Genomic DNA, 11,820 nt, shown 5'->3' on the forward strand with positions numbered 1-11,820 from the left:
AAAAACGAGCCCTTAAAAAATAATGTTCTTTCCTTCACTCATAGCGGGGGTCTCGTTCTGGCAGACTTGATGCCTTCAGGTAGTATGCGAGGGATTATTGGTCAGCTGCTTGCTCGTAAATAGATCACGTGCTACGTGACGCCAGAAAAGGCAGAAAAAAGAGTGTTCCACACTCGCCGCCATCACTGCGATGGGCGTTGACTAACACTCCTAATTTTAAATCCACATATATACCCTATAAATTGGACGGGGAGATGACCGCCGCCGTAGCTCAGTGGTAGAGCATCGGACGCCTTATTCGAAGACCGCAGGTTCGGTCCCTGCCGGCGGCAAGTTATCTTTTCGTCCACTTTCTTTCTTCACATTTATATCCTAATTACTACAAATAACGTCCTGTATACTTCCTGTGGCATTATTGTCTGTTAGTTCCAATTAATATTGTGCCTAACAACGAAAAACGAGCCCTTAAAAAAATCTTCTTTCCAAGAAACACATAATGTATGACCTCCGACATTTCGGGATTGTCACTCGCTAAGCCTACATCATTGAATATTTGAGTATGGCTCTCGAAAACGGTGCTGAATCGACACGAATACCTTGCTGTCGAAGCTTAAGGACGTGAACCTAAAGCAAATAAAAGCATCAGTTCGGAGATAACGAGCGAGAGAGCGCGCGACGGCCACTTGATAGATTAGAGGTGGACGGCAATCGCTTTCAGCGGCGCGGCCATGTTTACCGGGCGTGCGCATGCGCAGTTCACACCCGGTATTCCGGTACACGCATAGCATTTTGCGTATAGCGGTGTGCCGGAGAGACTAAAATCCTCTAATGTATGCGTTTTGGTTGCGAGCGCTCTACGTGCTTTGGTTGCGTGAATGTGTGCGCGTATGAATGTGCCATTTTCTGTGCTCGACTAATTTTATTTCAAAGCTGTTTCAACGTGATAGCTTTACTCCCTCGGAGGAGTTCTTTCACTCTATCGCAGACGGAGTACTGTACTCCATGAGGAGGAGTTGAATCACTCCCTGTCTAGAGGGCGTTGTTTCATCCCGGAAAAGGGAGTGCCCAGCAGGACAAGCCAAAACTCTCGCAAAGGACGTCGGGGTACTCCCTTTGTTCTAAGAGTGTGGACCCATGTGGCCGAAAGCACATCGGGCCGCTCACAAATCCAGGCCTCTGCAAAACTATAACATCTGCTCAGTTTTGATGTTGCCTCTTATGCAATTAGCCAGCCGGAGGCATCGCGAAAGTTTGGTGAGGTCACCTAATGGAGCATAGCGGATATTACTTCATCTCTTAAGAAGCGCAAAATGATACGGGGACGAAGCATAGACACACACAGGACAAGCGCTTCCTAACAACTGATTTTATTATCGAAACAACTCGGATTTTTATTCCAACGGAACTGCGCAAATCACATCTGCTAATGCCTTAGCGCACATCGCTAAAACAACATAAAAAAGTCATTCACACAAATGCAGAAGGCAGGTGTATCTCTTTGTCTGATAGGGCTATTGAAGGATGACTAATGCAGTCATCCTTGTGCTGTGAAATGAAAAAAATTGCGCTTCTTAAAAGATGAACCGTTCCTTACTAGGCCAAACAGCCGTATTGCTGGATATTACTTGTAGTTTTTAAAGGGGTCATGACACGGTCGCCCTTGCGGTGTTTAGCGAATGGTAAAAAGGTCTATTGTGCCTATACATATATGAAGAATGGACTCTAAATGAATATTTCAGTGCAAAATAAGCCCTAAAAGTCACCGGCTATAAACCCCGCCGACCGCCATTTTGGCACGGCGTGTGTGACGTCATGTACTGCGTGTAGCGGAACCGAGTTTCAGCCATTGCAAATCGCTCCATTTCTACGCCAAGGCATTAGCTCGATTGCACGCGCAGCTGAGCCCGGAACCAAATCGTTCGCTGGTATGCACGCACAGCAAAAAGCTGCTTACATCATGACTCCAGTGCGCCAGTGTTGCTCGGCTGTCGGGCCCCCTCGCGTGTTTATAAATATACTCAATTACAAATTAATTGCTCGAGCAAACGCGCTAACATTTCGCCAGCTTGTTTGTGAACGCACAAGGATTAATCCAGATAACACAAACTATGGTCGAAAATTGAGTGTCATGGCCCGTTAAACTTTCGTGTAATTATGGAATAGATATCGACGAATGGAAAGTGGACGAAAAAACAAGATGTCGTCGGTAGAGACCCAACCGACCACCATCAAATTCCGCGTCCGATGTTCTACCAACTCAGCTACGACGGCAGCCATTGCCCCTTCCAGTTTATTGGGTATGTTTGTACGCGTAATCCTGGAAATTTTCGCCAGCGCCACTCGAAGCCATGACACCTATACTCGCTTCCCCGATGCGCTCGCCTGTGTGCTTATAGGACAGGTAAGAGAAGGCCAAGGTAATCGATGCCAAGGGACGCAGCTGAAGACGGCAGGCGGGGTGATAATATTAGGAAACTTGTAGGCATAAAATTGAACGAACTCGCGCGAGGCCCGGTAAATTGGATATCATTGGGAGGGACCTGCAGTGAACATAAAAAACGCTGATTACGGCGAAGGTCCATGAGAGGTCGACGACCCCCCGCATTGCAGTTCGTGATTAACGATTCGACGGTTGCCATTTTATGATGGTGAGCACCTCTAGACACCAGAGCACATTATTTCACATTGCCCGATGGGTGGGTGGTGCACTGTTGCAACGCCCGACGCTGTGATGACCGATTCTAAGCGGCGCACAGCAGTACAGAGCAAGGCCAGCTCGCGCCGGAAACGTTTGCGTCGACTGGAATCGACGGCTGTTGTGCTCGGCCAGAATCGCGGCACACCATATTTTATCTGTTTTGCCGGTCTGCGATACATGCCCGGCGCTGGTTGGTATCGCCGCTCGTGTGGAAACCCGATCTCACGCGAAGCCGTTTTTGCTGATGTGCGTTGAAATCGGCGACGCTTCGTCTCGCCATGTGGACCTGGTTCCTGTAGTGCGGCGTGTGTCGTCAGCGTGCGCTTACTCATCTACTCTCTTATCCGACACGACAAAACCTCCGATAGAATGCTGTTGGTGAAGTTGAGCTGATAAGCCTTCGGGGGTCGAGCCTTTCTCTGGACGCTCACACGCTTAGCCGACGGTCCCCTCGACGCAGTGCGGAAGGAAACCCTCGCGGGGAAAGAAGGCTGCCGCTGCGATAGCGTCTACACTTGCAGGTGAGTACACTCTTCTCTCAAGTAGTGACGCTCGGCATATACAATATGATTTTGGTTTCCTGCGACTTAGTCGGTCCCGCTTTCATATTACGTCGGTGTCCCACAAATCACCAACAGCGCGAAGGAACAAGTATGCCAGTTTCATTCACGTCTGTATCGCTTTTAGCAAAAGGAAGAAAAAGAAAGAAAATCTGTAATGCCGAGGCGCCAACAATTGCAGGAAGATGCAGCGAAATTCACTGCTGAAATGTACACTCTGTGCGCGTGATTATTGCAGACGTATCCTATTTCATTTCTGCTACAAATCTCGAATAATAGAAAAACGTCGTTTCCTGCTTAGTCACTTGTGCTTGACAGTTGAATACAGTCACTTGTGAAACAGCACGTAATCTTCAAGGAAAGACCTCCCTCGACGACTACAGCCCTTCTTAACCACTCTACGTGACATCACCATATGCTGTGATAACGTGATTCTGCTCCTAAAGTAGTGGTAGCGGGTTCAGGTCCAGGTTGCAGCGGTACCCGCAGTTCAATACATGAGCGATCGTGTGTGTAATTTAGGGCGATGGGAAGCAGACCTCGCGCAGAGAAATGTATTATATGCCGGCTTCCAATATGGGACCTCTCCAACACTCAGCGTTTTTTTTTTTTGTGCGGTGCGTTAAACAGTAGCTCCAATCTTTCAAGTCCGGAGAAGCTTAGCACTGTTCACTGTCCAACAGGGTTTCCACGAGAGCGTTTATTGAGTGCCGTCAAAACAACAACAACGGAAGAAAAGAACAAAGCGCCTGAAATCGGCGCAGCGCAATACAATCTACTGTAGTACGAGCATGTCTTAGACATGGGTAATACATTGTTTTCGTGGTTTAAGCGCACTCCAAAACAAACTCTGTAGCAGCTAAAACCTTGTGGACGGTGGCCGCGGCTTCTGGAACAAAAACCTACGTGACGTGAATGAAAACTCACATAAATAAATGTCAGGGTTTGAGTCAGAATCGAACCGAAGTATTCTGCGTGCAGGTATTCCACAGAGCAACGCCAGTGCTTGAAGCCGCTTTGTGAAAAGACCCTTGTCAAGTCGGGCAAGGAGTCACGTCAACAGATGTCGTATTGCGCGGCAGGAAGTTGTAATATCAAGGCGATGGACTGGGCTAGTTTGTACATGTTAGAATCACACCAGGCGTCACACCATCAGAACTGCGTAACGAGTGAGATGCTGCCAAGCCATTACAAAGAGCATTACCACCCACGCGTCTCGTCGGAAAAGAAGGTTTCAACGAAGGGATGTCGCTTCCGGAATGTCCAAAGAACGCAGTTGTCATAGCGGCAAAGTCGGTCTCGTCACTCGACATTTATATCACGTGGCGCTGCTGCACACGAGCGTCTAGCGAGCATGCACGGATGGATAAAATGCTCGTCGTTCAGCGGTGCTTGTCAAGTATAATTTCTCGGTTCGATTCACTCTAAAGATGGCCCCTACACACATGACTGGGTTGGTGCAATCTGATTGCGACCGATCGCTGATGCCGTTTTCCTTGTTCCGTTCGCCATATTTTACATTCTCTATTTCGAGGTCACCTACTCGCTTTACATCGAAATAATTTTGTAGCTCTCGGACAGATCAGATGCTTTTGAATGTGACGTTATCAGTCGCTGCTATAGGACTTCCAGAAGAACATAATATTTCATTGTTCTTTGTTTCAAACAGTGCAAATCACGCGACAGATTTCGTGATAAGATATAACAGCTCACGTTATCGAGGCTCATGCTCTTTCACTGCTCTTTGTGCCAGCATGTGTACACCGCATGACAAGTTTCGTGATAAGTGATGTCAACCAGTGTTATTGTGGGCCGCTGACCTTCTAGAGGTTATCACTAGAGGCCGTATTTTAGGCAAATGCTTATTTTGTTCCTTGGGCTCCTATCGCGCCAATTTGATATGAGCATGAATTAGAGGTTAAGAAGGGCTTTTATAGTGTTTTTATAGTGCCTATAAATGCCTGTTTTTGGCGTTCGTGCCTAAACGCTTAAAATGCCCATAAAGCCCATTTTCAAAATGGGCGCTTATATTGCCACGCGCGCTTCTTTGCTATGCTTATGTAACTGGTCCGTTACACGTGTAATCGCTGTCTTGGCCAAACCGCGCCCGAATGGCTGGGAACCTTTTAGATTATTTCAGAATTCTCTTATAGCTTTCAGCGCACAAACGTCAACAGCTGAGTTCATTCTGGAACTAACGCGGCCACCAGCGATAAGGCTCGAATGTTCGATGCCGTATGTATAAATGCCGACACACCTTACCGCAGAGCAGATTATCGACAGCCGACGCTCTGTTCACTGCTATCAGTGTACAGTGTGTATTGCTGTCGGTTGACTTTCCGTTTCACGGCCACAAGTTCGGCCAAATGAAGAGTTTCATTTTGGACACGCCGGCTGCTGTCTTCGTCAGCGTCACGATGGACGCTATTTAATCTCAAGCACCGGTCCCGGGTACTGCTTGAGACCGTTATTCATGTTACCACGCAACATTGATTGTTGGGAACTATGGAGTTCAACGTAGCCCTCTAGTTCAACCAACTCCCGGGAGAAATCGCTAGCAGCATTGCCGGCGAGCAGCAACCGCTAGCAGCAGGGCTGGGACACGCCGGCGAGCATTCGCCGCCACCCTGACACGGCGTGGGCAGTTGGCGAATGCGAAACCGCGGAGAGCCGAAAAAGTCATGCCGAAAAGACACCCAGCAGTGTGTTGATTCGACAGTGCACACTTGACTCACCAGGCAGAATACGAGATCAAGAAGGGAGCCGACAGATGGATACACGTTATAGGTTTCAAAACAGGAGAAAGTGCCTCAGATCAGGCTGGCCGACGTTTCGATAGGGGACCTATCTTTGTAAAAGGCGCCTTGTCATCCCTGGCGTGTTAGTTTTAAGGGGTTAGTGATGACGTCATGTCCAGCGGTGGCGCGTCTGTTGCTGTTGGTAATTTCTGCCTGGAAAGAAAGAAACTCGAAAGCAGAGGAGTGTAGCGCTTGCCACATTTCAAGAGAGTTTGCAAACATGTTCGGGTCTGCCATGTCAGAGTTAAAGGAAGCTGCAAAGAAACAAAAAAAAGGGACGGGGGGGGGGTACAACCAAGCGAGAGGGCGAGTGCAGCCATCACAAAGAGCTGCAGAAGGTGGTGAGGAAGGAAACTACACGCGGGGACAAAAAACCGGGCGGCTTACGTTGAGATGTCCGCCAAGGAGCTGCAGAAGGTGGTGGGGAAGGCAGCTACAAACGAAAAAAAAAGGGGGTACTCGGGCGGCGTACGTTTAAAATTCCGCCTGCCTACTTTAAGTGATCTTGAAAGGGTTGCCTGAAAAGCTCCTGCTTAATGGGTGAAGTAATTGGCTGGCATATGCATCCAGTGTCGTCGGTGGCTTCCAAAAATTGGGCACCCGTCAACTAAGAGGGGAAAAAAAGGAGAAAGGAAGGAGGGGCGGCCGGGGGGGAACAATCAGAATAAGACTCGTAGAACTTCCTGAGAAGGCGAGGGCTGTGACAATGCTGGCCAGAAGCGGCCTTTGTAGCGCGGAAAGAGGAAAGGAAACCGTGGTTCGGATTCACTAGAAAATGAAAACATCTTAAGAGTATAATATCTACACGTATGTGCACATTTATACATGCAAGGTTAAGAGATATTAAAAAAGAATATTGATAGTGTATTATGGGAGCTGGTCGGGATTTTATTTTGCGAATAGGTTAAGGGTTTTGAAAGCTGAGCGTACTTCATGTCTCTTAATATTATAGGAATCATATTATGGCTTTTAATGATTCCAAATTACCACGTGCTAGATTTATTCCTGATGGGTGTAGGGATTGAAATTTGTGTGTCAAATACGATTCCACGTATTTCCTCTCACGTGGCGACCGGAAGTTTGTAGAATGTAAAGCTTGGCTTGATCGAAATTGTGGTCTTGTTGATTGAAGTGGCTGGCTACTGCTTTTGGTAAGTTGTGCTTTGTGTCTGCGCGGTGGCCGTTCAGTCTTATATGAATTGGTTGTCCAGTTTCGCCTATGTACTGTTTTTTACAGGTGGCACACTCAATGCAGTAGATCAGGTTGTTTGAGGTGCACGTGAAGTTCGATGTTACCTTGTGAAGGTAATCGGATGCTGTGCTTTTTACGTTGGTGGCTGGCTGTATATGTTTGCACGTAGAAAATCTTGGACGCCCACAGGGTCCAGACGTCGGTGTAGTTCTTGTTGCGAGTTTTGCGTGTACGAGCATATCTTTAAAATTGGCGTTGCGTCTGTAGGCAACCTTAGGCGTTTCGGAGAAGATTTTTTTAAAGTTTCTGGTTGGTTGTTAGAATCGGATAGTATTTTGCGAGGATGTTGTTTATGTTCGGAAGTGCGTTGGAAAATTTTGTAGTGAGAAGAGGCGTCGTTGTTGTTGTGGTTTTAGGGCGTGGTTTGAGTGTCTCAGTGCGATCTAGTTTTAGTGCGTCCTTGTAAGCCTTTTGAAGGAACGCGTTTGGGTGGCTTCTGTTTGCTAGTGTTTCTTTTAGGGTAGTAAGTCTGTTTACGTAATCCTGATCCTCTACGCATATGCGACGTAACATTGTTGCTTGGCTCCTGAAAATGCCCTGTTTACAATGTTTTGGGTGATGGCTAGTATAATCTAGGTATTGTTGCTTGTCAAATGGTTTTTTATACAGCGTTGTCTTTAATATACCATTCTCAAGATATATGGTTGTGTCAAGAAAGTTGATGCACTCAGCTGAGGTCTCGGGACGTGAACTTTATTGTTGGATGAAAGGAGTTTAGGAATGATGTAAATTTAGCTAGATTTTCCCTGCCGTGACCCCATATTATAAGTATGTCATCAATGTACCGAAGGTATGTGTGGGGTTTGTCTGCGCAGCGAGCCAGGAAGTCTGTTTCCAGAATTCCCATGAATATGTTTGCATAAATGGGTGCGAATGGGGTGCCCATTTGAAACGTATAACGTGTATCCATCTGTCGGCTCCCTTCTTGATCTTGGACTACATGCCTGCTGAGGATGATGGAACAGGGTAAGTGCCCCTTGTTGTCCTTGGCGCATGTAGCTAATCTAGGCGACAGTCAATTCAAATACCTACACGAACACTTCCCGTCAGGCCCACAAGCACCATACATTAGACACTTTAGCGGCGCACAGACGACAGACATCTTAACACTGGTATGTGATGCCCCAACAGATACCACACACTTCATTATCAATGTTGGAACGAACAACCTCCACATTCAAAATGCAGCAGAAACAATCGAATCACTAAACGACGTAATACTTTCAATCCAGACAGCTCGCCCGAACACACACATAACTGTGACAACTGTGGCTCCTCGACTACAAAACAAACACCGCCCATTGATTCACCAAACAACCGCACTGATGAGGCACACTGAGGAAAGAAACAAACTAAACACACTGATACTTGCCACATTTTCACAAGAATGTAGACGCCATCCACCACACAGAAATACACAATTCACGACACGAACACTTGGCCTGGGATGGCCTCCACCTAAACCACCGAGGCGTTGCAGCAGTCGCTCAGCGCATTAAACATCTCATTAAAGGACAACATAACGTCACTTACCAGCCCACACAAGGCCCTTCCACCATCCCTGTCTCCGTTACAGCGCCACGCACTAGAGCCACACTAGCCCACTCAGCAACATCCCACACGCAAACAACAGAACAAAAGACGAACTCACCACCGAAAACACACTCGTCTGTGAGCCAAACGGAGGCAACACACACCACAGCCGAAGCCTCCACACAAACTACACCCAACGCAAGGTCCACAGCCGAAGCTTACACACAAACAACATCCAACATGAGACCCACAGCCGAACCTTCCACACAAATTACATGCCCACCTCCACACTACCACCAGGAACCCGACACAACCGACACCGACGAAACAAAATCCGCAACCGAAGTGGTCACGCAGACGCCCACCCTCATACCTCCGCACACGGACACCCAAGCCGCAACAGTCGTCGAATCTAACGAACCAGAAGTTCAAACAGCTCCCAAACCGGAACGCGCGGACACACGCCGGTCCACCCGCACTAAGACAAACAAGTGACAAGCCCTTGAAATCGCTACTCCCCAGACACGCCGCATTGAATTTTTACAAGCTAGAAAACTAACCCAAAACCTCACCAACTACACCTGCCACCTCAACACGTACAAGCACTGCATAAAGAACAACACAATTCCCAAAGGACTAAAACTGAAAGCGACACCCGCGTTAGGTACTCTCTCCACCCAATATCAAGATAACTGGCAAACAGCACTAGACAACGCTTCATTTTCTCTCTTATATATACTCAAGAGCCACTGCATCCAAATTGAAGAATTTTCCCAAAAACACCAGAACATAATTCTAACAACCGAAGAAAAAAGGGACCTAGAACAATATAAAGAAAAACAGAATAAAAAATTCAGGCAAAAGCAGAATAAGAAAATGATTTCCAATCAAGGAACACCCTCCCGAACAACCACCCTAGTCCCGCTAACAACTGACAATACAAACAGAGAAATGCCAAGCACAGCTAACATCACACAAATAGAGCAGTCTAATGTTATAGACATTTCATGTACATTAAGTCTAGAGGAAACAAGGGTCTTAGCAAGGGCCTAAACTTTTGTCCAACCAACAACACAATAGATGAATTCGAACTACACAGAGACCTCACAGAGTTTTCACGAAGAATGAGCATTAGACACTTTTTTGCAGATAACGATGGAGCAGAAACAGGTACTACAACGCTCAGGGCTCAGTCTACTTGGACTCCCGAACCAGAACAGGCAGTTGAACTCGACTTATATCTTAAAGCTATCACTACAGAAATCATTAATCAATCGAAATCATCTAAAAAGCCTAGGAACATGACTTATTCGGAGAGTCAGCATCATCTCTAACCTCAAGTCGCGCGAAGACATTATCATCAAGGAAGCCGATAAGGGAGGAAGCATAGTCATCTGGCCAACACAGAAGTACAAGCACGAGGCTTACAGACAACTCAATAACCCGGAACACTACCGCAAACTAGACAACGATCCAACAGAACAATACACACTCACAATCACTAACACACTTAGATCCCTCCTTGCTGATGAATTAATAACTCCATCAGAATTCAAGTTTCTGAAACCAAACAACAAAGCAGCAGGGCGGTTTTACCTCCTCCCCAAAATTCACAAAGTACCATCCACCGCATTATACACTGCCAATATTCCAGGTCGCCCAATAGTATCAAACAACAACAGCCCAACCGAGAGCCTCTCCGAATTTCTTAACCACTTTTTCGGGGACATTCCGAAGACATTCCCGTCATTTGTACAAGACACCCCACATCTACTGCGAATAATAGAAGAGATTAGTAGCAAAGGCACACTACCACAAAACGCCATCCTCGTCACACTAGACGTTACCGCTTTATACACGAATATCCCGATCCCAGAGGGCCTAACCTCAATAAAGCAAACTTTAAATCAACATAATGTACAGCATTCTACTGAAGTATATTTATCATTACTCGAACTAGTACTATCACACAACTATTTTGAATTTGAAGAAAATTACTACCTTCAAATACAAGGAACAAGCATGGGCACCCCATTCGCACCCACTTATGCAAACATATTCATGGGAATTCTGGAAACAGACTTCCTGGCTCGCTGCGCAGACAAACCCCACACATACCTTCGGTACATTGATGACATACTTGTAATATGGGGTCAGGGCAGGGACACTCTAGCTAAATTTACATCATTCCTAAACTCCTTTCATCCAACAATAAAGTTCATGTCCGAGACCTCAGCTGAGTGCATCACCTTTCTTGACACAACCATATATCTTGAGAATGGTATATTAAAGACAACGCTGTATAAAAAACCATTTGACAAGCAACAATACCTAGATTATACTAGCCATCACCCGAAACATTGTAAACAGGGCATTTTCAGGAGCCAAGCAACAAGGTTACGTCGCATATGCGTAGAGGATCAGGATTACGTAAACAGACTTACTACCCTAAAAGAAACACTAGCAAACAGAAGCCACCCAAACGCGTTCCTTCAAAAGGCTTACAAGGACGCACTAAAACTAGATCGCACTGAGACACTCAAACCACGCCCTAAAACCACAACAACAACGACGCCTCTTCTCACTACAAAATTTTCCAACGTACTTCCGAACATAAACAACATCCTCGCAAAATACTATCCGATTCTAACAACCAACCAGAAACTTTAAAAAAATCTTCCCCGAACCGCCTAAGGTAGCCTACAGACGCAATGCCAATTTTAAAGATATGCTCGTACATGCAAAACTCGCAACAAGAACTACACCGACGTCTGGAACCTGTGGGCGTCCAAGATTGCTGAACATATCGTAAGTGGCGCGAAGCTAGGTACATGAAAAAGGGCCGGAGGAAAGAGACAGAAGAGCGCCAATTCTGTCTCTTTCCTCCGGCCCTTTTTCATGTTCCTAGCTTCGCGCCACTTACGATATGTTCAGCAAACTAAGGCACCAACTCGCCCAAAAACAAGTTCTTTTAGCGTC

The 11,820-nt window shown here is 46.5% G+C and overlaps 1 non-coding gene across 1 annotated transcript; it reads left to right on the plus strand.

The window, feature by feature from the left end:
• Positions 1–260: 260 nt before the first annotated feature.
• On the plus strand, positions 261–332 carry Trnar-ccu (transfer RNA arginine (anticodon CCU)). The gene has a single exon. It is a non-coding gene; the product is annotated as a tRNA-Arg (tRNA).
• The last annotated feature ends 11,488 nt before the right edge of the window (positions 333–11,820 follow it).

The sequence above is a fragment of the Rhipicephalus sanguineus genome, chromosome 6 (assembly GCF_013339695.2).
Source record: "Rhipicephalus sanguineus isolate Rsan-2018 chromosome 6, BIME_Rsan_1.4, whole genome shotgun sequence".
NCBI classification, from domain to species: domain Eukaryota; kingdom Metazoa; phylum Arthropoda; class Arachnida; order Ixodida; family Ixodidae; genus Rhipicephalus; species Rhipicephalus sanguineus.